The 26,749-nt window shown below is 47.3% G+C and overlaps 1 protein-coding gene across 1 annotated transcript in view; it reads left to right on the top strand.

The window, feature by feature from the left end:
• PHF2 (PHD finger protein 2) overlaps positions 1-26,749 on the top strand; it is a 92,897-nt gene that overhangs the window by 2,927 nt on the left and 63,221 nt on the right. The window lies entirely within an intron of this gene.

The raw sequence follows: 26,749 nt of genomic DNA, 5'->3' as shown, positions 1-26,749 counted from the left end.
CTCTTTCCAGATCCATGTATCATTTGTACTGTTGTTTACTTCATATTCAACAGCTCAACTCACTTTTTTAAAGTTTGAATACTTTGTAACTTCTTATTTTGAGAGCTAAAGAAGAGTTACAAAAAAGGTACAGTTTCCTTCTATCCCACACCCTGCCTCCCCTGAAGTTAACATCTATCAAATTATGCTGGAAGCATGGAAAGTATGCTGAGGCAGAAACACTAGGACAGTACTGCTAACCAAACCCCAGGCCTCGGGCAGATTTATTTAGTTCTAGGACCCCATTTCAGTCTTGTGTCTCCTTACTCTCCTGAATCTTTCTTTTCCAAGGAAACTTCATATCATTCCCTGAAATAGAACATTAGTATAACTTGCCATAGACAGTACTTGTAAAAATAAACATAACTGTGAAAGTAACAGGCTCCCTCTTGTTCCACCTGTGACCCCTCACATCCCTACAATGCACCCCATTTTGGATGGATTGGAAGGGGGTCTCTGAGGTTACTTTCACTCACAGTGGCCAACTCTTTGCTGGTAGGACTCTAGCAGCATCTCCGGCTGAGATCGTGGTCGGGGCAGTCCCCTTCTAGGGGAAGAACCTGCTCCCAGGATGTGTCCACCTCGGCAGGAAGCTTTGAGCAGCCTGACCACCCCTCCTGGCATTCTTTGGGGAGGTCTCTCCGCTGGACTGTGCTGGTACTCATTCAGCCAGGAAGTCAGGAGCTCGTGTTCCACCCCATCTTGACCATGGCTAGTCACTCCTGGGGCTGGGATACCTTGTCAGCCTAGTCTGCCTTCACTGGCACCTACTGTAGTGTCACCTGGGAATTGGCTTTGACTAGGAAGGGATGGATTTTGCGGCTGGTTGTCCTCAGAGCTGTCTTAACTGTGTGTTTGATAGGGAAGCATGGCACTACTCAGGCATTGGGAAACTGCTTCCCCAGTTAGGGTGCCACAAAGCCACTTAGGGACAAGAACTGCGGGGCTTCTCGTAACTGTGTCTTTTGTCAGACCCCGTGTGTCCTCCCACCCCTGCCTTCTGCAAGGCATCTGACCATGGACCAGTCGCTCTAGGGAGTGACCTGGGCCTCTCACCTTGTCACCATCTTGATGTGAAGAGTCTCTGTCTGTGGAAAATAAGAATGATTCTGTTAAAGTATCAGATATCCTGAAGCTTCCTGGCCCTCTTTAAGTTCCTGTTGTATTAAACTTGAAGGGTTTTTGGAAGCATAATCAGTAAAGTTGATTTTAAAGGGTTTGAAAGCTGAAGGTGCTGTACAAGTCTTTCAGTGGCAGAAGTTTCATTTATCCCTCAGTAAGTACTATGGGGTGCATGTTCTGTGTGGGGTGCAGTGCTGGCCCTGTGGGTTCCTGGGGTAACAAGGCAGCTCCCTTGCCTCTTACAGGGTGTTTTCTAATGGGAGTCAGACTTGTGGATCAGGAGTTCCATGCCAGCCTGGGGAGCTGTTTCAGAGCCCTGAGGAAGCACTGTTTGGGGCAAGGAAGCTGCATCAGGGACGGCCTGCAGGTGTGGCTAGGAGGCAGGAGTCACAGTGGGGGCTCTGAGCAGAGCAGCAGTGGGAGGGGACTGAGGATTTGACAGGGTCCCTCTGGCTGCTGTGGGCACAGTTGGGGAAGAGGGTGGGGAGGGACAGGAGCCTTTGTCCAGGTGATAGGTGACAGGCAGGACCTGGGGGTGGGGACTGGGGTGTGCAGAAGGGGTCGAATTCTGCAAGTACTCAGAAAGGTGGGCTGACAAGACTTGCCTCGTGTAGATCCCCTCTGATTCCTGTGTGTTTGTCCCTCCATCTGGGGTCTGCCTGCCCTCCTCTCCAGGGCCCTATCTCCGTGCCCATCATCCCCAGGACTGGTTGGCCTTTGTGGGCTCTTGCTGTGTCTTTCACTCCACCCAGCCTTAAGCTTCCTGGGGCAAAGCCTCTTCCTGAGTCCTTGGCCCTCATGGCTGCTCAGTACCACAGAGTGAGACCGTTGGCTGGCTCTGTTGGCCAGCAAAGTGTACGCACTTGGAGGGAAAGGAGGGCCTGCCAGGGGGTCAGGCCTCAACCTCGCAATCTAGGTGATCAGAGCTGACAATTAAGCCTTCCAACCTGAGATCCCTTAATACTGGGGGAAGTGCCATTCACATGGCGATGGAGTTGTGACGTGTTTGACGTGGTTAGGAATAACGGTTCATCATTTTTAAATGAGGAATTCTCACTGTGTGAGTTTAAGAAGTTCCAGAGGAGGTTGGGGGAATGTTCTGCCAACTTACAGAGGGCAGAGCAGATGTCCCCTGTCCATTGATCCTTTCCAAATGAGATGAATCTCAAAGGAAGCGACTTGGAGCTTGTGGTAATCACCAGAATGTTTGCTTTTATTGAAAATATTGGCCCAGAAACATGCTTGGTGTGAGCCTCTGCACTGCAGCCCACATTTGTTTGGGGCTACTTTGGCTCAGGTGCGGCTGCAGTTGGCCTGAGATTGGGCAAAGATTTGGGGTACTTCATGTGGACCCTGCCACTGCTGGGTACCCAATCCTCTGGGGCCATCCCCTTGCCTCTGTGCTCGTGGCACCTGGCCATGTGGCAGGGCCTTTTTCAAAAAGAATGAGCAGATTTGCTGTTGGGAGGGAGTATTGGCCAGAAAATAATGTTCCATGACAAAGTGTGCTAGAAGAATCTAACTCCTAAGATTCCGGTGTGGGTAAAGCAAAGCCGTCAATTGACTTCTAAATGACTGATGTGACTAATAGCGCTGCAGGGCTCACACTCAGGCTGGCCTTTATGGCATCAGGATTAGTTCACAGTTATCCTCTTTATTGGTTCTCACAGCTACCTGGGTGGTGGGCCAGGTGGGCCACCTTGTCCTCCCACTTCAAGCAGATGAGGGGGGCGTCTCGTCTCCTCACCTGCAGCAGGTGTACGTACCTCTGCCAGGTGCAGGGGCAGAAGTGGCGTTTGGCATATTCTGGCTCAGGGTGCTGAAAACCCCATTACTGTCCACGGTTTTGAAATGCTATGTGGATGGAAACATCTTCTCAGCAGGTAGGCCACATCCAGTGCCAAGTAGGGAAACTGGGCCCTCTGCAGCACCCTCTGTGTCTCAGGTGTGCCCAGTGTCCCGCTGGCTTCCCATTTAGAGTTGTGCCTCCATCCCTGCACCTCTCCTTCTCTGTCTCACTCCATTTCCATTCCCCTACTTCTGCCTGTCTTGGTTCTCAACTTTTTGGTTTGGTGGGAAGTAAGCCTAACCGCGCTCTTTGGAATGGGGCTTGGCCCTCTGCTTCAGGGTGCAGGGTCTCTTCACTTCCACCCAAAATGCTGGGTCATCCGTGGAAAAACATCTGTGTAAAAACATAGTTAGAATTCCAGCCAGTGACTGACTTTGACCTCAGAGCATAAGAACTGAAGGTCCTGTGGTGTTTGCCCAGGCAAATGGTGAAACTCCTTTCATCCTTTTTTTAAAATTTAGGGTGAAATTCACATACCATGAAATTAACCACTTTAAAGTGCACAGTTAATAGCATTTAGTGCATTCAGAATGACTTGCAGCCATTATCTCTATCTAGTTCCTAAACATTTTGGTCACCTCAAAAGAAAGCCCATTAAACAACTTCCCTGTCCCTCCTCCTCTCAGCCCTGGACAACCACCCATCTGTTTTCTGTCCCTGTGGATTTATCTATTCTGGACATTTCATATAAATGGAATCATACTATATGTAACATTTTGTGTCTGTCTTCTTTCACTTAGCATAATGTTTTTTTAGGATCAACCATGTTGTGGCATGTATCAGAACTTCACTGATTTTTTTATGGCTGAATAATACTCCATTGTAAGGATATACCACAGTTTGTATATACATTCCTCTGTTTATGGATACTTGGGCTTTTTCCACCTATAGCTATTGTCAGTAGTGATGCTGTGAACATTTGTGTACAAATATTTGTTTGAAGACCTGTTTTCAATTGTTTAGGGAATTGGTGGGTCATATAATTATTCTATGTTTAACTTTTTGAGTAACCAACAGACTTTTCCACAGCAGCTGCACCATTTTACATTCTTACTACCAATGCAGGAGCAATCCGACTTCTCCTCATCCTTATCAACACTTGTTGTTTTCTATTTTAAAAATTACGGGAGTCCTAGTGGGTGAGAGGTGGTGTCTCATTATGATTTTGTTTTGCATCTCTGTAATGGCTGATGATGTTGAGTATGTTTCCATGCGCTTGTTGTCCATTTGCATATCTTCTTTGGAGAAACGTCTGTTGCAACAGTTTGCCCATTTTAAAATTGGGTTCTTTTTTTATTTTTGAATTTTAAGAGTTCTTTATATATTCTGGACACTAGACCCTTATCAGATACAAAATTTGCACATATTTTTCCATTTTGTGTGTTGTCTTTTCACTTCTGTGGTCATGCCCATTGATGCACAAATATTTTAATTTTGATGAAGTCCAATTTGTCTTTTTCTACTGTTGCTTATGCTTTTGGTGTTATATCTAAGAATTCATTGCCAAATCTGAGGTCATGAAGATTTACCCCTTTGATTTCTTCTAAGAGTTTTTATAGTTTTAGCTCTTGTATTTAGTTTTTGACTCATTTTCAGTTAATTTTTATATAAGATTTGAAGTAGGGATCCAGCTTCATTTGTTTGCATGTGGGTATCCAGTTGTTCCAGAACCATTTGTTGAAAAGGCTATTCTATCCCTATCGAAAGTCATGGTAGCCTTGTTGAAAAACATTTGACCATATACATGAGGATTTAATTCTGGACACTATTCCATTCTATTGGTCTGTATGTCTGTTCTTATGCCAGTACCACACTGTTTTGATTACTGTAGCTTTGTAGTAAGTTTTGAAATCAGGAAGTGTGAGACTTCCAACCTTGTTCTTTTAAAAAAATTATGTTGACTTTTTGGGGCTCCTTGCAATTCCATATGAATTTGAGGATTGGCTTCTCCATTTCTGCAAAAAGCGCTGTTGGAATTTCGACAGGGATTGCATTGAATCTGTAGATCGCGTTGGGTAGTATTGACATCTTAGTATTACGTCTTCTGATTCATGAGCATGAGATGTCTTTCCATTTATTTAGATTTAGGTATCCCCTGATTTCTTTCAGCAACATTTTGTAGTTTTCAGTGTACAAGTTTTAAATTTTTGATTTAGTTTATTCCTAGGTACTTAATTCCCTTGGATGCAATTGTAAGTGGGATTGTTTTTGTAATTTCCTTTTTGTATTGTTCACTGCTGGTGCTTTTACCCTTTTTATTAAAAAAATCACCCTTTAACATGTGGCAGCTGAATTTCCAGAACCAGACATGTGTGGGGTGTGGGTGTTCATGCATGTGCTGGGGTGTGCACACACTCAGCTGGGTGCCTGTGGATGTCCTGTGTCCAGAGTGTGTCTGCATGTCCTGGGAGGGGTGCTGCTTTCCTTTTTAATCTTAAGTGTTTGTTGAGCCTTGCCTATGTCACATCCTGGGCTAGGCATTTTTCATACACATGTGTTGGGGGGCTCCTTCTTGTATTGTGTGGGGGTCGCCATGCAGGTCTTTATCTCCTTTACCCTGACTGTTGAGGAAGCTGCCACTGAGTAGATCAGGGCCCACTGCTGGGCATGTACTGCACATGGCCTTGCTGAACTTCCCACTGCCCCTGAGGGCTTGGTGGTGGTGGGCTGTTCTGATTGGGAGGCAAGCAAACTGAGGCTGGAGAGATCAGCTCCCTGAGGTTAACACTACAACATGATAGGCTGGGACAGCAGCAGTGTGTCTGTCCTGGAGCTCCCCCTGTCAGTGCCCCTTCATTGATGTTAATGACAGGGGACAGTGCCCAGGACCCCAGAAGGCAGGAGGTCCTAGTGAATGCAAACCTGTAGGATGGGTCAGCACTGCTCCTTGGGTTGAGCAGGACATGAGGGCAGTGAACAAGCCCCTGGGATGGTAGCCCAAGCTGCTGACTAAACCGTGAGCCTTATGCTGGGGTGGGCCAAGTGCCTAGGAAGCTTTGGGCACAGTCTCTGGCCTGGGTCCTTCAAGTGTGGTGCCGTTTTCTGCTTCACACAGAATTGCAGAGTGGAACTCATTTCTTCTTGTGCCCTACACACTGTGGGCTGGGCACAGGTCCCATGGTGCTGGTTAAGTGTGAATGGCTGGATGGGCTTTGGAGAGTGCCCTGGGGCCAGGTCTGAGCTCACAGATACCTACCCTTGGGATAGCCAGACTTGGACTGGCAATCCCAGACTGATGTACAACCAGCCCAGCTACACGAACTCTGATACTTGAAAATCTTCTTGTAACTTTGTGAATTTGCCTCTCGTTTTATCCATCCCCTTAGAGCTACCCCCCTCCCCCGAGTCAGAGTCTGAATGTGAATTTCAGGGAAGTTGGGCTAAGTGGGAAGGGCAGTGAGAAAGTGCTTCCTGGGGACATGAGCATGTCCCAGTGAGGCACAGGACCCTTCCCTGCCCAGACCCCATTTCACCACCCTCCTGGGCTGACTTGCCATCAGCTGGAGAAATGACACAGATTTAGGGGTTCAGCTCCCATTTCCTGCAGAAGAGACTGAGGCCTGGTGCAGCATGACTTTTGGCACCCTGGAATAATCAAGAAACTGCAGCCTGATCCAGTGTGCCTCCCAGATGAACAACGCCCAGTAAGGTGTGCAGCGAGCTCCCCAGGAGAGCTCCCCAAACCCTGTGGGGAGGGGGATCCCTTAGGACTGCATGAGGCAACACAGCGGGTGTGCATCAGAGCTCGGGGTGGGTTCTCACTAAACATCCTTCTGCTGACATTTGCAAAACTTCAGGATTATTTGCCATTGGTGCTTGTGGAGTTTCTTCCCTGGAAAGTCTGACATAACTATGGCTAATCTCCCAGCTGTTTTGGAGCTATAGCTCGTAAAAAAAAGGGCACCTGGGACGGTGAGGAGTGTTTCTTGCCTCTTGTTTGCTCCCAGCAACAGATACTTTCTGTCAAGACCTTGTCCTTTCAGCAGCTCCCCAAGGGCACTAGACTTGGGTCTGCTTAGGAGACTCTGGCTCGGAGAGGGCCAGCAGCCGGCCTGGGTCACTGGCTGATAAGTGGCACATGCGGCTTTGCCACTCTGACTTCCCCTTGGCAAGTTCGAAGTCTGCCAGGCACTGCTCTTCTGCCATACTTCACCCATGCTGTTGGAAGGTGGAAGTCTTAGCTGCTGTTCGGCCCCCTGGTTCTCATGGTACTGTGTTGTCATGGTGACCTTTCGATCCCAGTGTGGGTGCTTGTGTAGCCAGCCCCCATCTGATCCTGGTACTGCCCCTGGGCCTCTCCAGCATCCCCCTCAGCACCCCGGACCCCTGGCTGCCAGGGCGCCTGCCACCTGCCCACTGTACAAGCATCAGGCATTTGCATTTCAGTCCTTGGCTCCAGATGTGGAGGTGGACAGGTAAACCTGGGGGTGGCTCACTAAGTGAGGGTGGGGCATCTTTGTGAGTCTAGGGGCCGGTCATATCAGCCCCCCGTTCACTGAGCCACAGCTAGGTGTGGGACTAGGGCTCTGAGGACCTTTTACTTGGGTTCTGCCCCAAAAGACAGGTACAAATGCTTTTCCCGTGTTCTCAGCCCAGTTCCACCCAATGTGTGCTGTGTGGCCCTCTCCTGGCCTTGAGATATCTCTTCCCAAGTCCCACAGCTACTCCCCCCACCCCGACTCTCTAAAATCCCTATGGGGCCTGAAGGTAATGCTGGGCAGAAGTGAGGGAGAGACCCTGGAGCAGGGAGCCATGAAGCCACTTCCCCAGGCCCCCCAAGCTGTGTCCCAGTCCTGCCCATCCCATGCCCTTCTCCAGCTCCACAGGGCACGTGGTTCCTTTCCTTTCGTCCACAGATGATGTGACCCTCTGGAATAGAAGGTGGGTGTTGGTGGGACCAGAGAGCACCACATGGCTCTGCTCATCCTTGCACTCAGCGGCTGAGCTCCGGAGGTGCAGCCCTGCGTGATCCTTCTGCAGAGCAGCTGTCCCAGCCTCAGGACTGTGAAAAAACCAAGTGCTGGATTGAAGCTTGGAGAAGGAGGCAGGCAGATTTGCATTCAATTTGAGAAACAACTTTTTAATAATTGAAACTGACCCCAGACTGGACACATCTGGGGAAATAGTGTGTACGTTAGAGTAGGGTTTCTCGGCCTGGGCTCTGTGGACATTGGGCCCAGAAAATTCTTTGCTGTATGCATTGTGGAGCAGCATCCCTGGCCTCTGCCTACTAATCCAGTAGCACCCGCCCCCCCAGCTGTGACAGCAAAAGTGCCTCCAGGCATGGCTGATGTCCCTTGAGGGACACAATTGCCGCCAGTTGAGGGCAAGAGGCGACTGAACTTCTGCAGAAACATATTCACCTTTATTGGGTAGAAAATGGAGCTTCTGACCCCTTTTCTTTTCTTATGTTTATTGTGATAAGGAATAACTGCATTTATTCACTTAAAAATAGTTAATTGAAAAAATTTGCAAATGGAACACTAGGACATGGGTTTTTAAAAAGGAGTATGAAAGAATATGTAGTGAAAAGCTGTCTTCTCACCAGAACCAACTCGATGGCAGCCCCTTAGGAAAAACTGCAGAGAGATTTCTGTCTATGCAACGTTTGTGTCAGGCAACCACCCCCTCTCTCTTTTCTCAGGCACATAGGCATACAGACACACGTTGCGGGCATGGCTCTGCCTGGGACATGGTTCCCAGACAGGGCTCTGTTGTGTGGGCTGCGCTCAGGGATGAGTTTTCCCCATCTCCTCTGGCCTGGTTGGCGTTAAGCTTGTTTCTCATCTGGAGCAACTGCAGTTTTGCCCAGGGAGCATCCTGGTACATACGGTTACGTGTGCATATGTGCAAATTTATCTGTTGGATAAATTCCAAGACATAAAGGTGCTGAGTTGAAGGGAAGCATTTCAGGTTTTAAAATCGCCAGATAGGTTGTACAGATTTCTCTACACACTGGCATCACATTTTCTGAACTTTTTGATCTTTTGTCAGTTCAGTCTGGAAGGTGAAAAATTGTATCTCACTATGGTTTTATAGTGCAGTTTTTATATTATATATTATTATATTATCATTTCAGTTTGTAGTTGTCTAATTATTAAGCTCACTCACTTTTAAATCCTTTTCTCCCTACAATTGTAGGATTTTGTAAGTGGCCCAGATGCTTTCTAATAAAGACAAAAAGAGCAGGTTGAATCTGAGAAGTGAAATGAGAGGAAGCCTTCCTCTGGTGGGTCTGGGCAGCGGGGGGCACTCCCGTCCTCTCCCTCCTCCTGCTGCAACAGTGCTCTGAGCCCCTGCAAACCTCCGGGGCTAGCAGAGGGTGAAAGCTCGCTTGTTTGCTAAATATCCCCTCTCCCTTCCTTTTGAGTCTTACTTTGAAGTCAGCCTCATTTGCTTTTATTTTCTTCATAAACTTTTATTTTAGACTTTAGGTTTATAGAAAAGTCGCAGCCAAGGTAGAGTTTGTGCATGCCCCAGCTCAGTTTACCTGATTGTTAGCATTTCACATCACTTGCGTACCCTTGGTCACAGTGCAGGAGTCCATGTCGCTCCATTGCCATGCACTTCCTACCCCTAGTCATCCCCACAGAGCCAGGTTTACTGGAGGCCTTGCACACCCACCTGCTCCAGTTGTGGCGGCTTCTTGGACCCCTTTGTCCTCTGATCCTGACCCTGAAGATCCTTCAGGGTTTGTGTACCTTTGAGGAGCCATGTCTCCAGCTCGTGAGGCCTCCCCCCAGGCACCTTCACACATCCCTGAACCTAGGACCCCAGCCCCAGTGAGGGCACCCTGACAGCTCGTGGGGCTACCTGTGATCCTGTGAGGGAGCTGTCACCCAGCAGCCCTGCGGTGGTCCCTTTAACATGGACGTGGGGCGCTCTCCACGTGGTCCTGATCACAAGGGCTACCATTTAGGATCATGGTGCTGGTCCCCTTTCACAGTTTCTTCTAGATCTCAGACTTGTATTGTTTTATTAGATTTCAAACTACTCTTTGGAAAAGAAAGATGTAATTAGAGTGCTTTTTGCACTGCCTCTCTGAAAAGCTAAGAGAGCAGTTCGCCACCCCCGCCTCTTACGCTCTGCCTTAGGGGCCAACATTACCACCATCCACTTGAATGGCTCCTGCCCTCCGGACACACCACTGGAATAGGATGTGCGAGTTGGGCCTCCCAGGGAGGACTTGGTCCAAGCCCCTCTTTCACAAACGAGAAACAGAGGCTGCCCAGCAGTCTGTGTCCTTTCTCAGCCTGGTGCTCTTTCCAGACCCTGGGGTGTTCCCCACAGATGGGCTGGAACCCTCTTGGTTGGTTCTGCCCTTGGGGAAGCCCCCCTGCCCCCAGTTCTGAGCAGCACACGTTTGAGTGTGGGAAGCCCTGTGCCTCCTGTGATTCGGTGAGTGACGACTGTCGGCCCCCATTCCAGAACACCTCGCTGTGTGGCCGGGCTGCCTGTCTGCAGTGGGAGGCTGTGACCAGCTGGCCTTGAGGTTCTGGGGTCAGGAGGAGGTGGCCTGATGCCTGTCCTGGTAGAGGCCTGCCCCGCTCTGGGGTCATCCTGCTGGGGCCTCCCTTCCCTGCCTGCCCATTTGCCTTTTCCACAGGACCTCTGTGTCACCCGGGCGGCCCGGCCAGCTCTCCAAGGTCCCTTGTTGGAACCAAGGATCAGGATCCAGCCCATCTTCAGCTGCCCTCAGAGCTGGCCACTGGAGACCTGAGGGGTGGCAGAGCTGGGCCTGGTTGTCTCCTTGCCACTTCCCTCCCAACACTCCGGGGTTCCAGGATTCAGATTCATTTTAAACTCTTGGGGGAATCCCTGTGCAGACGGTCCCTGTGATGAGGCCACTGGTCTGGATGATGGCACATGATCACAGAGCCTTGTTGTACCAGCGTGTCCTCCTCTGGGAGCGCACAGTCACCTCCCGGCACTGGCCTGTTCACCGTGATCTGCACACACTGTCAGTTAGTGAAGGAAAAGGCTCTTGGCGAGGTCACCCAGCAACACTTGGCAGCCTGCCATTCTTACCCGTCGCTTGGCAAGAGAATCCTTCAAGGCCTTCCCGGAAGTGTCCTGTCTGTCGGGGGGAACTATGGACAAGGCCTAATGCTGTGCTTGCGGGTATCTGTCAGTGTGAGTGTCCCTGGGATGGACGGAGGGCTCTGGTGCCCTCTGCACAGTGAGGTCCAAGGTATGTGTGTGCCTCATCTTGTCCTCAGGACCCGCTCTATGAGCTAGGCGAGGTCCCTGATTTAGGGATGGCAACATTGATGCTCAGTGTTCCCAGCACACCACTAGGTTGGAGGTGATCAAGCACAGCCAGTGTCCTTTCACCACGCTCACTGCCCAGTGGTCATGCTGGCTGCTGTTGAAGTGTGCCTTGAGGCCTAGTTTGTACCAACCTAACCTCATGGCCCCCATCTCCTCTGGGATAGGGTCCATCAAAAGGCACTCACCTCAGGGGGCTGCAGCATATGTCTGCTCCAGGCCCTACACCTTGCATTTGTGCCTCCTGGGAGTCTGGGGCAAGGGCCCACTGGAGCCCATCCAGGTTTCAATATCCTGATCTTTGATTTTCTTGTCCTTTATGGTTAAAAAAGGAAAAGAAAGATAAAGAACAGATATTAGAATGTTCCAGGAGGATAGGACCTTGGAGCATACCAGTTGCTCCTCCCTCCAGATATAGCAGCAGTCGGGACCACAGCCTTCCCTTCATTCTGGGCTGCCCCCTGTAGGGTCACAGCACAGAGTTTGTTCCCAGGCCCCACCCCTAAACACCCTCCAAGTTGATGCCCTCAAGGGTGTGGTAGGGGCTGAGGACAGGGGCCTCACCTCTCTTAGTCTAGAGTGGTATTTCTGTTAACATGACCTTGGATTGCATTTGCTCTCAGGTGAAATTTGTCTTCCCAGCCACCTTGTGAGTCTCTGAGGGTTTTATCCAGATGGAAGGCTGTAATTCCCAGAGCTTCCTGACAGAGGTATTTGCTCTATAGCTGCATACAGTTGGTTTCCCTAGAAACTGCTGGAATAAATACTCCAAAACCTACTTCTGATTTTTAAAGAGACCATGCCGTTTATCTGGAATATCTATTAAAAATCCACTGGAACAGGTTCAAAAACATATGAAGAGATATTTTGAATATTCATTTAATATATCAAGGATTCTAGACTCCTAGATGATAGAATTGAGGGGAGGATTAAGTAAATTATAATGTACTCACAATAGGAAATTATTCAGTCATCAACAGTGACGTTTACGACAAGATTTCAATGATACGGGAAAATGTTTATGCTATAATGTTAAATGGGAAAAAAACCCCAGGATTCTACGTTGTCTATATAGGATGTTAGTTGGTTTGAATCAGTTAAAACAGAAGACATGCTGGAAGCAAATGTTAGAGGGTTGAGAGTGGTTTTTTTCCTGTTGCTTTCATACTTATCTCCACTTTCCAACTTGTTTTCCAGGAGCATAATATCACTTTTATAATCAGAAATAAAATAAACATGAAAATGAGATTTCAGAGTACAGAGGTCATCCCGCCCTGCCTCTCATTTCACAGATTTTGTGGACTACACATTTTATAGACACTTGGGCTCGAATTTCTCCCACCGCACAGCCGCCTGGAGGCAAGGGTGAGGGATGCTTTCTTTAGGACCCTTGACTCTAAAGGCCCTTCTGGCAACCCCTCTTCAGATGTGACCCCCCCCCACCCCAATAATGCACGCTAGCCTAGCCTGCGGCCTGTCTGCTGAGGAGGGGCTCCGTCAGCCACCCAACAGCCCCATCTGCCCCAAGCATCTTTCTTCAGGTGGAGCTTTAAGTCCCATAGGACCCTGTCCAGTCAGAGGCCCCTTTTGGGATCATCCCAGGGATGAGGCCTCAGGCTAATGGGTTGAGGTTGGGCCCCCCCGCCCCACCTAACTAGGAGCAGTGACTGAGGCCCCATGACCACTTCCCAGAGCAGCAGGACCATCCTGTTACCAGCTACTCTCACACCGGAGTGTCTGGGGACCAAAGCATATGGCCAGCTTTGGAGGACAGAGCCTGTAAGCCAAGCTCCTTCAGGTCTGTCCTCACATTTCTCTCCTGCAGACTGGCAGCTAAACCCCTAGTTACTGCATTCCACATGAGAGAAGAAAAGTGAGGCCTCAGTGCCACAAAATGTGTGGTTTGCAAGGCTGGTGGGGTTGTGACACAAGAGGGGGCCCTTGGGGAGATCCCAGCAGACACCAGCCTTATAAGACATGCTGAAGACAGGCCAGCATAGATTAGTTCCAGTCTGAGAAGCTAAACACTGCTCTATAAACGGGGAGTCCTCCTTCACAGAGCTTTAAACCATTACTTACAGATACCAAATGATTACACAAATACACTTGGATACTTACAGATACTAAATTATTATTTACAGATGCTCCACCTAAAGATAAAGAGTAGAGTAACCTAAGGCCAAAAGTATGGGGAGCCACTTCCAATCGGATCTTCTTTAGGAATGACAGCAAAGAATTCTGAAAATACAATGTACGCCTTGAGAGATTTAGGATTTGATGTTACAGAAAATATTTCCTGACCACATTTATTGTGTGACCATTCATTTTCAAAATGCTCATTCTGGTGGCGCTGGGTCGGAGGATGGAGAGAACTATTAAGAAAACTGTAATTTCTTCTTGAGTCAGACCTGCCATGTGGCTGACAGGGTCTTGGTGCTCCAGGCAGGTGTCGGGCCTGAGCCTCTGAGGTGGGAGAGCCAAGTTTAGGACATTGGTCCACCAGAGACCTCCCGGCCCCACGTAATATCAAACAGCGAAAGCTCTCCCAGGGATCTCCATCTCAACACTAAGACACAGCTCCACTCAATGACCAGCAAGCTACAGTGCTGAACACCCCATGCCAAACAACTAGCAAGACAGCAACACAACCACACCCATTAGCAGAGAGGCTGACTAAAATCATAATAAGTTCACAAATACCCCAAAACACACCACCAGACAAGGTCTAGCCCACCAGAAAGACAAGATCCAGCCTCATCCACCAGCACACAGGAACCAGTCCCCTCCACCAGCAGGCCTACACAACCCACTGAACCAACCTTACCCACTGGGGGCAGACACCAAAAACAGTGGGAACTACAAACCAGCAGCCTGCGAAAAGGAGACCCCAAACACAGTAAGTTAAGCAAAATGAGAAGACAGAGAAATACACAGCAGATGAAGGAGCAAGGTAAAAACCCACCAGACTAAATAAATTAAGAGGAAATAGGCAGTCTACGTGAAAAAGAATTCAGAGTACTGATAGTAAAGATGATCCAAAATCTTGGAAATAGAATGGAGAATATACAGGAAACGTTTAACAAGGATCTAGAAGAACTAAAGAGCAAACCAACAGTGATGACCAACACAAGAAATGAAATTAAAAATTCTCTAGAAGGAATCAACAGCAGAATAACTGAGGCAGAAGAACGGATAAGTGACCTGGAAGATAAAATAGTGGAAATAACTACCGCAGAGCAGAATAAAGAAAAAAGAATGAAAAGAATTGAGGACAGTTTCAGAGACCTCTGGGACAACATTAAACACACCAACATTTGAATTATAGGGGTACCAGAAGAAGAAGAGAAAAAGAACAGGTCTGAGAATATATTTGAAGAGATTATAGTTGAAAACTTCCCTAATATGGGAAAGGAAATAGTCAATCAAGTCCAGGAAGCGCAAAGAGTCCCATAGAAGATAAATCCAAGGAGAAACACACCAAGACAGATATTAATCAAACTGTCAAAAATTAAATACAAAGAAAAAATATTAAAAACAGCAAGGGAAAAGCAACAAATAACATACAAGCAAATCCCCAAGAGGTTAACAGCTGATCTTTCAGCAGAATCTCTGCAAGCCAGAAGGGAGTGGCAGGACATATTTAAAGTGATGAAAGGGAAGAAACTACAACCAAGATTACTCTGCCCAGCAAGGATCTCATTCAGATTTGATGGAGAAATTAAAACCTTTACAGACAAGCAAAAGCTAAGAAAATTCAGCACCACCAAACCAGCTTTACTACAAATGCTAAAGGAACTTCTCTAGGCAGGAAACACAAGAGAAGGAAAAGACATACAGTAAAAAACCCCAAACAATTAAGAAAATGGTAATAGGAACATATATATCAATAATTACCTTAAATGTAAATGGATTAAATGCTCCAACCAAAAGACATAGACTGACAGAAAGGGTACAAAAACAAGACCCGTATATATGCTGTCTACAAGAGACCCACTTCAGACCTAGGGACACATACAAACTGAAAGTGAGGGGATGGAAAAAGATATTCCATGCAAATGGAAATCAAAAGAAAGCTGGAGTAGGAATTCTCATATCAGACAAAATAGACTTTAAAATAAAGACTATTACAAGAGACAAAGAAGGACACTACATAATGATCAAGGGATCAATCCAAGAAGAAGATATAACAATTGTAAATATTTATGCACCCAACATAGGAGCACCTCAATACATAAGGCAAATACTAACAGCCATAAAAGGGCAAATCGACAGTAACACAAATCATCGTAGGGGACTTCAACACCCCACTTTCACCAATGGACAGATCATCCAAAATGAAAATAAATAAGGAAACATAAGCTTTAAATGATACATTAAACAAGATGGACTTAATTGATATTTATAGGACATTCCATCCAAAACCAAAAGAATACACTTTCTTCTCAAGTGCTCATGTAACAGTCTCCAGGATAAAACATATCTTGGGCCACAAATCAAGCCTTGGTAAATTTAAGGAAATTGAAATGGTATCAAGTATCTTTTCTGACCACAGTGCTATGAGATTAGGTATCAATTACAGGAAAAAAAATGTAAAAACTCCAAACACACGGAATCTAAACAATATGCTACTAAATAACCAAGAGATCACTGAAGAAATCAAAGAGGAAATCATAAGCTACCTAGAAACAAATGACAATGAATACACAATGACCCAAAACCTATGGGATGCAGCAAAAGCAGTTCTAAGAGGGAAGTTTATAGCAGTACCATCCTACCTCAAGAAACAAGAAACATCTCAAATAAACAACCTAACCTTACACCAAAAGCAATTAGAGAAAGAAGAACAAAAAAACCCGAAAGTTAGCAGAAGGAAAGAAATCAAAAAGATCAAGATAAGAAGTAAATGAAAAAAAAATGAAGGAAACAATAGCCAAGATCAATAAAACTTTAAGCTTGTTCTTTGAGAAGGTAAACAAAATTGATAAACAATTAGCCAGACTCTTCAAGAAAAAAAGGGAGAAGACTGAAATCAACAGAGTTAGAAATGAAAAAGGAGAAATAACAACTGACACTGCAGAAATACAAAAGATCATGAGAGATTACTACAAGCAGCTATATGCCAATAAAATGGACAACTTGGAAGAAATGGACAAATTCTTAGAAAAGTACAACCTTCCAAGACTGAACCAGGAAGAAATAGAAAATATAAACAGACCAAGCACAAGCACTGAAATTGAGACTGTGATTAAAACTCTTCCAAAAGCAAAAGCCCGGGACCAGATGGCTTCACAGGCGAATTCTATCAAACACTTAGAGAAGAGCTAATACCTATCCTTCTCAAACTCTTTCAAAATATAGCAGAGGGAGGAACACTCCCAAACTCATTCTACAAGGCCACCATCACCCTGATACCAAAGCCAGACAAAGATGTCACAAAAAAAGAAAACTACATGGGCTTCCCTGGTGGCTCAGTGGTTGAGAGTCCACCTGCCAATGCAGGGGACATGGGTTCGTGCCCCTGTCTGGGAAGATCCCACATGCCGCGGAACGGCTAGACCTGTGAGCCATGGCCACTGGGCCTGTGTGTCTGGAGCCTGTGCCCTGCAACGGGAGAGGCCACAACAGTGAGAGGCCCGTGTACCACAAAAAAAAAAAAAAAGAAAACTACAGGCCAACATCACAGATGAATATAGAAACGAAAATCCTCAACAAAATACTAGCAAACAGAATCCACCAGCACATTAAAAGGATCATATACCATGATCAAGTGGGGTTTATCCCAGCAATGCAAGGATTCTTCAATAGGCGCAAATCAATCAGTGTCATACACCATATTAACAAATTGAAGGATAAAAACCATATGATAATCTCAATAGATGCAGAAAAAGCTTTTGACAAAATTCAACACCCATTTATGACAAAAACTCTCCAGAAAGTAGGCATAGTAGGCATAGGAACCTACCTCAACATAATAGAGGCCATATATGACAAACCCACAGCCAACATCATTCTCAATGGTGAAAAACTGAAAGCATTTCCTCTAAGATGAGGAACAAGACAAGGATGTCCACTCTCGCTACTTTTATTCAATATAGTTTTGGAAGTTTTAGCCACAGCAATCAGAGATGAAAAAGAAATAAAAGGAATCCAAATTGGAAAAGATGGAGTAAAACTTTCACTGTTTGCAGATGACATGATACTATACATAGAGAATCCCAAAGATGCTATGAGAAAACGACTAGAGCTAATCAATGAATTTGGTAAAGTAGCAGGATACAAAATTAATGCACAGAAATCTCTTGCATTCCTATACACTAATGATGAAAAATCTGAAAGAGAAATTAAGGAAATGCTCCCATTTACCACTGCAACAGAAAGAATAAAATACCTAGGAATAAACCTACCTAAGGAGACAAAAGACCTGTATGCAGAAAACTATAAGACACTGATGAAAGAAATTAAAGATGATACAACAAATGGAGAGATATACCATATTCTTGGATTGGAAGAATCAATATTGTGAAAATGACTCTACTACCCAAAGCAATCTACAGATTCAATGCAATCACTATCAAACTACCACTGGCATTTTTCATAGAACAAAAAATTTCACAAGTTGTATGGAAACACAAAAAACCCTGAATAGCCAAAGCAATCTTGAGAAAGAAAAACGGAGCTGGAGGAATCAGGCTCCCGGACTTTAGACTATGTTACAAAGCTACAGTAATCTAGACAGTATGGGACTGGCACAAAAACAGAAATATAGATCAATGGAACAGGATAGAAAGCCCAGAGATAAACCTGTGCACATATGGTCACCTTATCTTTGATAAAGGAGGCAAGAATATACAATGGAGAAAAGGCAGCCTCTTCAATAAGTGGTGCTGGGAAAATTGGACCGCTACATGTAAAAGAATGAAATTAGAACACTCCCTCACACCAAACACAAAAATAAACTCAAAATAGATTAAAGACCTAAATGTGAGGCCAGACATTATACAACTCTTAGAGGAAAACGTAGGCAGAACACTCTATGACATAAATCACAGCAAGATCTTTTTGACCCACCTCTTAGAGAAATGCAAGTAAAAACAAAAATAAACAAATGGGACCTAATGAAACTTAAAAGCTTTTGCACAGCAAAGGAAACCATAAACAAGATGAAAAGACAGCCCTCAGAATGGGAGAAAATATTTGCAAACGAAGCAAGTGACAAAGGATTAATCTCCAAAATATATAAGCAGCTTATGCAGCTCAATATCAAAAAACCAACCCAATCCAAAAATGGGCAGAAGACCTAAACAGACATTTCTCCAAGGAAGATATACAGATTGCCAACAAACACATGAAAGGATGCTCAACATCACTAATCATTAGAGAAATGCAAATCAAAACTACAATGAGGTGTCATCTCACAATGGTCAGAATGGCCATCATCAACAAATCTACAAACAAAAAATGCTGGAGAGGGTGTGGAGAAAAGTGAACCCTCTTGTACTGTTGGTGGGAATGTAAATTGATACAGGCACTGTGGAGAACAGTATGGAGGTTCCTTAAGAATCTAAAAGTAGAACTACCATATGACCCAGCAATCCCACTACTGGGCATATACCGTGAGAAAACCATAATTCAAAAAGAGTCACGTGGGCTTCCCTGGTGGCACAGTGGTTGGGAGTCTGCCTGCCGATGTGGGGGACGCGGGTTCGTGACCCGGTCCGGGAGGATCCTGCGTGTCGCGGAGCGGCTGGGCCTGTGAGCCGTGGCCTCTGGGCCTGTGCGTCCGGAGCCTGTGCTCCGCAACGGGAGAGGCTGCAACAGTGAGAGGCCCGCGTACCGCAAAAAAAAAAAAGGCCCAAAAAGCAAAAAACAACAACAACAAAAAAAGAGTCGTTACCACAATGTTCACTGCCGCTGTATTTACAATAGCCAGGACATGGAAGCAACCTAAGTGCCCATCGACTGATGAACGGTTAAAGAAGATGTGGCACATATATACAATGGAATATTACTCAACCATAAAAAGAAACGAAATTGCATTATTTGTAGTGAGGTGTATGGACCCAGAGACTGTCATACAGAATGAAGTAAGTCAGAAAGAGAAAAACAAATACCATATGCTAACACATATATATAGAAACTAAAAAAAAAAAAACCAAATGAAAAAAAAAAAAAAAAAAAAAAAAAAAAAAAAAAAAAAAAAACTGTTCTCAAGAACCTAATGGCAGGACAGTAATAAAGACGCAAACGTATAGAATGGACTTGAGGGCCCGGGGAGGGGGAAGGTAAGCTGGGACGAAGAGAGTGGCATGGACATATATACACTACTAAATGTAAAATAGCTAGTGGGAAGCAGCCACACAGCACAGGGAGACCAGCTCGGTGCTTTGTGTCCACCTAGAGGGGTGGGATAATAGGGTGGGAGGGAGACACAAGAGGGAGGGGATATGGGGATATATGTATACATATAGCTGATTCACTTTGTTATACAGCAGCAACTAACACAACATTGTAAAGCAATTATACTCCAGTAACGATGTTAAAAAATAAATAAATAAATATAAAACTTTTATAAAAGTAAAAAAAAAAGAATGCCTATTCTGAAATGCCCTGAGAACACGTGTATCTGTATGCCGGTGCACACATCCTTTCTGAGTGTGCTAGGTGCACTTTGCAATGCATGAGGATGAGCATTCCTACAGATGCACCCACTGGGCACATGTCCTTTACAAATATGTGTGTCCACATGGCTGGTGTGCACCAGATATGTGCATATTCAAAGATGCCCTATTCTTTTTTTCTTATACATTTTACAAGATTCAGTTTTATTCTTTCCAGCTTTATTGAGTTGTCACTGACAAAATTGTAATATATTTAAAGTGCACAGTGTGATGATTTAATATATGTATACATTGTGGAACGATTCCTGCAATTGAGTTAATTAACATATCCAGCATCTCACATAGTTTTTTTTCTTTTGGTTAGAACACTAAAGTTTTACTCTGTTGGCAAATTTCAATTATATAATACAGTGTTATGAACTCTAGTCACTGTGTTATACATTAGATCCTCAGACCTTATTAATCTTACAGCTGAGAGTTTGTGCCCTTTTACCAGCCTCTCCCCCCACCCGCCAAAAGATGCCTTGTTCTTGGAGGGATGGTAGACCTGGAATTCCTAAGACGATTCCATCAAACAGAAAGTCAATATCCCTAAGTTGACCACTTCCTTTACTTCACCAAGCTTCGTATTATTGTTAGTTTTACTCCTGTACTGTGTCAGATTTGGTAACTGGTTTCTGTTTGAATTGTTGTGTCCACGGCAGCCAGCAGGAGTGGACATTTTCCCAGCTCCTCATTTACCGACCATCCATCCTCTTGGGTGAGCTGCCCCCAGCCATTCTGACTTTTCTTTTGAGCCGGGCTCCCCCCTCTACTGTTTTCTGGTTGTGGGGTCTGTGCTGAGACATCTACAGGGTGCTTGAAGCAGAAGAGGCAGAACCAGGTTGAATGGGTGGCTGTCCTGGGGGGTAACTTTGAACAACTGTGGGTGAGCAGAAGCCAAGGAGGTTTGCTTGTTTCTGTCAGGACCCTGTGCCAAGAGCGGGAGGGAGAGAAGCTGCAGGTAGTGCTGGGACAGCAGCCAAAGGGGTCTGGAGGTGCCCCCTGAGAACCAGGGCAGAGACTATTCTATAGAGACTGGTAGCCTTGTTGGGCCATGCCTTATTCACTTAGCTCAACCCAGTTCTGCACCTGGCAGATTCTGGGCCTCTGGGAATGATGAGCAATGTGGGCTCACAGGCTGCCAGGTGTGTCTGAGACCTCTATAGGAGGAGACAGGTGATGTCAAGTACTTTCCCAGCCCTAAAATCCCACACTTCTTGAATCTGATTGTTTTCTGTGGTGGGTTGGGTCTATCCTGGTGAGAGTGAGGGCTCCTGGCGGTCCCAGCCGGCCCCCACAACTTTGAGGAGATGGCAGGCAGAGCAAATGGGTGGGGTTGTTCTCCCTTCCTCGGGCTTCCCTCCCAGGATGATGCTGATACAGACAGCTGAAGGTGTGTCCCTGGGCAGAGTTAGGGAAATCATGCCTGAGAGTCTCAGACTTTCTGCCACGTCTTAAAAAAATAAAAAGTGCCTGGCTATGAGGTTCTGGAAGACGTGTAACAGGAGTGACAGGCGTTCTGGGACTTTCGTCCTGGTTCTTCTTTGTTCCCGGACCCCCGCCTGCCGGCTGTGGGAAAAGCAGAGACAGAGCCCTGGAGGGAGGAGCTGTGAAGGGCCGGGGAGGAGAGCAGAGGCTGCCAAACCTCAGTTTCCCTCTACCTGCAGAGCTGGAAGCAGCTGTTTGCTGGGTGCATGAGGCTGGTGGACATGCAGTGCCCACGGAGGGGTGTGGCTTTAACAGCCCTGCCTATGTTGGGATGCAGGAGATGGTTGAGTGTTCTGAGATCTGCTGGGGAAGGGCCCCTGTTGTCTCTAGGAGGAAACTGGCACATGCTCTCAGGGAGGCTGGGACCTATCCTGTAGGTGGCATTTCAGTCCCCCTGCTGCTGAAGCCCTTTCATTCATCCCCTCCTGCATTTGTGGGTTCTTTCAGCCTCCCTTTCTATACAATGTGGGAAATATCCATACAGCCACGAGTAGGGGGTTTTAAAGAACTCCTCTTTTCTTGGCTCTCTGCTTCTCTGATTTTCCACCCCCTTCCCTCCCCAGGAGAGCACCTCGACCTGGCATCCTCCTCCTCTAGGCACCCAGAAAGGGGGTGTGCTAACGTGTGCAGTGGTCCTCAGGAGCACCCTCTCCCAATTTCAGCACTTCCTGTAGCTCAGCTGGTAGGCCTCTGCACTTCATCTTTCCAGAGGGCTGGCTGGTCTGCCCCTGCAGCCTTCGGCTGCTCAGCCTTGGTGGGAGGCCTGCTGCATGTCTGATGACCACCAACCCAGGGTGGGGAGGCGCAAAAGTCCGGATGCCCCTAAGAGAAGACAGGAAAGCCTGGCCCATTCAGGCACGCAGCCCACCGTGAACCCTGATTATTCTGACAGGTGAGAACCAGGCTGACTGACTGATAATGGTGGCACCAACTCCCTATGAATGTGGCTGCACTTTGTGGGAGCCTTGCTGACTTCCTCATTGCCAGAACTTTGAGACTTGGCTCCTATCCCACCAGAAAGGCCATGGAGAGGGACACTGGGATGAGCAAGGGATGGGCAGCCATCAGGGTCTCTGTGGGCTGGATCAAACTTTCACAAGTGATGATGATGAGCAGGGAAAGCCACCAATCTCAGTCAGAAGCGCCGTGCCCATGCTGGTCCTGGCCCTTGCAGCTGTCGCCTCTGGAGGAGGGCATGGCCCCGCATCCTGGTACCTCCTGGGAGGCCCCATTCACCTTTCATGCTGTGAGAAGGCCCAACAGGCTGGCCCTGAGGCTTGGGGCCGGGTCCCCTTTGCTGGGAAGATGGACAGAAGAGCAGCTTCCATAGGCCTTCCGGGCCAGGCTGGCTCCACAGCTGGAAGTTTTGGCTGCCATGTGCTCAGGTCTCATCATTGTTTCATGTCCCCAAGAATGGCATCCTTAATGCTGGCCCATGTGGGCCTGGGTCTCTCTGTCCCAGGACTGGCTGTGGTTGGTCCAGGGAAGAGCCTAGTAGGGTGTCCTATTGGCCCTGAGCCCCAGAAAGTACAGTTGTCCTCCAGAGGATTCTGCCACAGGCATGTGCGGTGAGTGTGTTTTGGTGGACCAGCTACCTCTGACCCCACGAGAGGGTCCAGCACAGAGGTCCCCATGCAGGGAACTTACGATCACCTCCAGGAGGGCACTTCCCTAAGAAGCTGCATCCCGTGCCATCCTACTGGCCTCGCTCTGTCCCCACGCTGCTGGGGGTCCAACGTGTGCCCCCACCTTTCCACATGTTTGCTTCTTGCCTGCACCCTCAGAAACTGTTTTTATTGTGCATGTTCTTCATAAGTGATTTCATTTGTACCAGTTGTTCTTCAGCCCCTTCTTCCCTTCAATGCAGGCCTCAGTGAGCCAACCCAGTTGGACACCCTCAGTTGTTCCAGAGCCCCCAGGGTCTGTTGACCATGCCCCTCACGGAGGTGGAGCAGCTTAGACACCTGTCCCTATGGACCCTGCAGAGGCTCCCGACGGCAGTTTCGGGGTGGCTTGTGGGGCTGGGGCTATTCTCAGGGTTAGTTTTTATGTCCAGCACATTCACTTCCCTATGGCAGTGACAGGCAGAGATCAGGCGCCACTGGCATGACCTGAAAGCATACATGTACTCCCTGGAGCAGGCTCACGGCACACAGTGACGCTGCTGCCCTTCCGTGACTTCCGGGTCAGCCTTTCTGTTCTGTAAGTCCAAGAAGTGAATTTTTAGAGGAATCAAGGAGGGGGTTTCAGACAAATTCCAAGTGAGTTATGGTCAAGGTCGTGCAAGGAGATGGGGTTGGAAAACCAAGTGAAGGAGCGTGCTACATACATCATTTGAATGCCAATGTTTCAAAATGAGATCCCGTGCCAGTAAACAGCTCATGGGGGAGCTAGTCTACCACCTGGAGTGTTTGATGATCACCCCTGCATTTCACCTTTCCTGGTCTGCACTAAAGTATGAAATGTCTCAGCTGGAACAGACAGGGTCCAACTCTCATTTCGCACATTGTGGGATTCAGAGTCAGAGGGAACTTAGAAATGCAGGTAGGGGTGCCAGATAAAAAATGGTTTGAATTTCTTTTTATTGGAAATTCATATTTGACTGGGTGTCCTGTATTTTTATTTGCTAACTCTGGTGTAGCCCAGCCCTGTATCTTTGTCAGTGAAGATGTTGCAGCCAGGAAAGGCAGGACTTCCACCATCCCAGCACTTCTCAGGGAGGGAATCTGGCTATTGGGATGCCTTGTGCACCCCAGTTTGGTCCAGCCTGCTTTACCAGTGAGAGGAGAACCCTGCAGTGTGGGGTGTGTGTGTGTGTGTGTGTGTGTGTGTGTGGTGTGTGTGGTACATGTGGGGTGTGTCGTGTGCTTGTGTAGAGTGTGTGTATGTGTGTAGTGTGTGGCATGTGAGGTATGTATGTGTTGTGGTGCATGTGTGTGGTGTGTTTGTGAGCATGTGTTTGCATGTATATGTGTATGGTGTGTGTGTGTGTTATGTGTGGTGTGTGTGTGGGTTATATGTGTGTGTATGTTTGTGTGGCAGCCACAGGGCAGTGGAGTAGGATATGGAGGGCTGTGTTCAGCACCCTGAGAATTTGCGGGGAGGCCCTCATAAACCCTCAAGGCCATGGATTCCGCACATGCTTTCTCTTGAAGGGAAAGCAGATGCACTAGGAGGAGAGTCTAGGAATTTTCCAGAGCATCGCCTGTGTGAATCTCTTAGTCTGAAATCTGTCCTCAGTGTAGGAGCCTGGGCCACTGCTCCACTGATGTGAGGCTGCCTGGCCTTCCTACAGTGTGGGATGGCTTTGCAACCTCAGATCTGTGTGGCCACCTTCAGCACATGGCCTGAGTGAGCACCTCAACCTGGCACAGTTTCTCACCTGTAAAGTGAAAGTGACAGGGCCACTTTGCATGTTGTCATGCAGATTGAGTCCCAGGCCAACAGCCACTCTTTGATCACATCCTGGCGCCTGTCAAACTCAGCAGGCCAGTGTGGTTGGCGTCTCAGCCCCACAGCCTGGAGGCACTTGGCTGGAGCCCCATTGGCTCAGCAAGGGAAGTTCTAAGTAGCATCACGTCATAAAAGAGTTAAGTTTTGCTCAAGCCTGAGAGAGGGAAACCACAGTCAGGCTCTGACTGGTGGAAAACACACAAAGGGTGTCTAATCTTTTTTTCGATGTGCTTATTTGGTAAAGAATAGAGGATAAATTGGGCAACTATGGCCTTTAAAAATCGGTGTTTTGGATACTTGGCATTTCAGGAGGGGTAATTGTGTGCTAGCAGGAGGATTGGCACCCCGACCCCGTGCACTGTTGCCAGGAGGGTCTCTGTGGACCTAGGAGCACCTAGGAGGTAGATCAGTGCCCAGTGAGAGCCCCAGTGCCTAATGGGCACACCAGAAAGGCTCTCAGGAGGGTGGGAGCAAAGCCCAAATGTTGTTTCTGGGGGATGAGGGAACTGTTTTTTTCCAGGACACTCCAGGTGGCGAAGCAGCTGCTGCCCCCACTCCCCCACGCCTCACCGCCCCAAACCTGATGGCAGTTATGGGAGGAGATTCTTGGAGAAGGGGAAGCAGGGCCCTGACTAATGCAAGTGGCAGCAAGGTGGACGTTATGCTTCTCCAACTACTTACAGTCCATCCTGCTTTGCTTCCTAGAGCTGAGCTAGGCCTTTCTTCAATTCCATACAACCCTCAGCCTCCATCTCTTGGCCTCTCTTCCATTCTCTCCTCACCCCCTGAAGCTGTTTTTTCTTGTGTTGGGCCTTCTCATTCTCTTTCATGGCCCTTTACTTTGCTTTCACATTTTCCCATATCTTTTTCTTTCTGTGTTTCATTCTTGATGACTCCAGTTCACCAATTCTCTGAATTCCATGGACGCATTAAACAAATGTGTCTAAGTTGTTGCTTAAACTGTTCATGGAGTTTTAAATTTTAATATCACTTTTCATTTCTAGAAGTTCTAGTTTTTCAGATTTGTCTGATCATTTTATTTTTCCAGCATGTGTGAGTGTGCATTTAATGCTTTTGAATCTTTTTTTTCCTACGATCATTTAAAATTGTTTTATGGGCCTCCCTGGTGGCGCAGTGGTTGAGAGTCCGCCTGCCGATGCAGGGGATACGGGTTCGTGCCCCGGTCCGGGAGGGTCCCGCATGCCGCGGAGCGGCTGGGCCCCGTGGGCCGTGGCCGCTGAGCTTGCGCGTCCGGCAACGGGAGAGGCCAGTACATGAAACAAAAAAAAAAAAAAAAAAAAAAATTGTTTTATATCTTCTATTAGATGACTCTATTATTGTATAATGTACTTGGGGGTTTAGTCCTACTTTCCCTCAGGGTAGGTCATCTCCTTGTGTTTGGAAATCTGTCCTCCTGAGGCCCCAGGGAGCTGCCGTCCTCACCCAGGTCTGTGGGGCACAGCTGGCACCTGCCCCACGGTGTAGTTTCTAGGGGATGTTGGAGCATCTGAGATGGCCCCCTAACGTGTGCCCCCTCTCCTCTGCTCCATGGGCTCTGGAAACCCCACCCCTGTGCAGAGGCTTTCAGCCAGCTTCTGTCTGATATTCTGTGGGCCTGGGCTGGTCTTGTGTTGATTTGCCTCTCTGACAAGGCCTTTCAGGGACTGGTGCCATGACTGAGCAGTGCAGAACTGTGAGAAGAGTTATTGGTCAGTAAAAACACCTACAGTGTCATGAGGAGAAATGAGGCCCAGCAGCAGGCCCACCCATAGTCTACCATGGACTGCAGCCCTGCCTCTGTTCCCCTGGCCTTCAGGCCATCTGTGCCATTTCCACACGGCTGGAGACACATCCTGATGTTGTAAACGTT

This window comes from Lipotes vexillifer, unplaced genomic scaffold (genome assembly GCF_000442215.2).
Source record: "Lipotes vexillifer unplaced genomic scaffold, Lipotes_vexillifer_v1.1 scaffold466, whole genome shotgun sequence".
In the NCBI taxonomy this organism is placed as follows: domain Eukaryota; kingdom Metazoa; phylum Chordata; class Mammalia; order Artiodactyla; family Lipotidae; genus Lipotes; species Lipotes vexillifer.
The sequence above is the reverse complement of the archived record's forward strand: the minus strand, read 5'-3'. Positions and strand labels throughout refer to the sequence as shown.